The sequence below is a fragment of the Ceratotherium simum genome, chromosome 18 (assembly GCF_057802395.1).
Source record: "Ceratotherium simum simum isolate JZ-2026a chromosome 18, ASM5780239v1, whole genome shotgun sequence".
Taxonomy (NCBI): domain Eukaryota; kingdom Metazoa; phylum Chordata; class Mammalia; order Perissodactyla; family Rhinocerotidae; genus Ceratotherium; species Ceratotherium simum.
This window is the reverse complement of record NC_141917.1, coordinates 47,118,902-47,121,124: the sequence shown is the minus strand read 5'-3', so window position 1 is coordinate 47,121,124 and position 2,223 is coordinate 47,118,902. Positions and strand designations below refer to the sequence as shown.

Genomic DNA, 2,223 nt, shown 5'->3' with positions numbered 1-2,223 from the left:
TAAGCTATCGTTTCAACCAAACACGGCAAATGCTGAGACCCACATCACCTCGAGTGGGTACCCTCAGAAATGAAAATAATCACCTTGCTTTGTATTGTGATGAAAGGTCTACACATCTGAAGGTTAAATCTAATGCCAGGATAGAGTTGGTTCTTCTGTTTTAACTGTGGAAAAATATTAAATTCAGGGGACATATCTAACAAAGCTCAGTCATGAATATGGCTGTTCTTCTTTGCAAAGAATATGTACAGCCTGTGCTGCCTGGACTCATTGTACTAAACCTGGATGCCTAGAATGTATTACAAACCATTTATTATAATACAAACTTGCCTATCTTACTTAAATCTTGGATTTAAGTTTTGTAAAACAAGTCCAGTGTTAGCACTGACTTGCTACAGCACCTCTTGCAGCCCTGTTTAGCCCCTTCGCTCAACACAGAAAAACAATTTCCTGATATACCCATTACTGGCACGATGTTCAAAAGCTATTCAAACACTTAAAAGCTTCCAGGCACCACAAATGACTATATCTAGTTGGGTAGTATTTATATCTCATATCTGTACTCTCACTGGCGGCGGGGGGGCCATGCAACTTTGTACTATAAGTCCCTTCACTCCAGTTTCAACATGCTAAGAAATATTTTACCTGGTTGAACTTTTATTTGCAAATGTTAGTTTCTGGTCAGGATGCAATTTCTGCTGCAATCAACCTTTTCATAAACCCATCATTGGTGAAAAGTTTTCGTGCCAAGACAATTTGCTTGCTTAATACATTTTACACCATTATCACTGCTGTAATTCCTCTTGTTTTCAATTCATGAAGTTTTTCATTGTTAAGTTTGTCATTAACATGTCTTTGCTATTCTGGTCATACTTCTTATTGTGGTTCGTTTCATAATAGCTTCTTAAGTCATGTATATTTAATGCGGTGCGCATTAATAGTTGGTGTGCAGTAATAGTCATGTAGGAATAGCCTACTTCCACAGGGACATAAGCTCTTCTACTTCTCTTGAAACACATAGCTATGGCAATCTTTCATTTTCCTGTTTTTAATGGAGAGAAAAACAGTGTGATCTAATAATAAATGGGAACTGCCAGTCAGTGTTAGGGAAACAAGGTAGTGGTGGGAATTGTGATAAACCTGAGAATACCTGCCCAATGGCAGCAGCTTTTATGAATTAGGATTAGGTTTAACTGAAAATGCAAAATAACATAGCCTAAATAAAATATAAATGCATTTCTTTTGATAAAAGTCCAGGAAGGTAGTCCTCAGCTGGTATGCTGGTTCCAAGATCACACGCCACTTTCACTGACATTCTATTGGCCAGAACTCCTGGTCACATCTAACTGAAAAGGAAGCTGGGTCTTTAAGTGGCCATGTACTTAGCCAAAAACTGGGAGATCAATTACTGTTGACAAAAAAAAAGAAAAAGAAAAAGATATGGGAGAACAACTATACATATAGAGAAGATTAGCATGGCCCTTGTGCAAGGACAACACGCAAATTTGTGAAACATTCCATGTTAAAAAAAAGAAAAGAAGAAGAAATTAAGTGATTCAAAATAAACCAACAGCCCATGTTGCTCTGGGAAGTAATATAGCTTGGCAATTAAAGCAATCTGAAAAACAATTTTAAGGTATATGTCATCATTATAAAACTTTTATTAATTCAACAAGTTTTATTGAGGACCTTGTAAATGACGAGCTTATCTCCACCTTTTTGTGAGACAAGATCCAGAGCCAAAGGGCTCCATTCTCAGCCCTGTTTTGTTCAGTACCAGATCTTGAATAAGGACATTAATGGTGGTAGTGATATTTGCAGATGACACTAAGCTAGGAGGGATAACAAATATGGATGACAGACATAGGATTCAAAGTTACTTCAACAGCTTGGAATGAATGATATGCCAAATTCAACCAATTCAAATTGAAAGTATCAAATCTACACTGAGGACCTATGGCAGACACTGTTCTTTGTCTATCCAACATCTATTCCCCCTCCCTTCTTCCTGATAAACCCACATTCTGCTTGGGGAATCAATGTATCCAGCTAAATACTTACCTTTCCTACATTCCTTGTAATTTAGAATGGTCAGATGACACACTTCTGGTTGAGACACAGTAGTAGAAATCTACAGGGAGTTCGTTGAGGAAGGTTTTGCATTTCTGAAGAGGTCAGAGACAACTGGCATCTCCCTTTCTTTTTCTCCCTTCCTCCTGCCTT

At 37.7% G+C, this 2,223-nt stretch overlaps 1 pseudogene; it reads left to right on the top strand.

Annotated features, from left to right (window-relative positions):
- Positions 1–1,453: 1,453 nt before the first annotated feature.
- LOC147914635 (U6 spliceosomal RNA) lies at positions 1,454–1,527 on the top strand (annotated as a pseudogene).
- Positions 1,528–2,223: the final 696 nt, after the last annotated feature.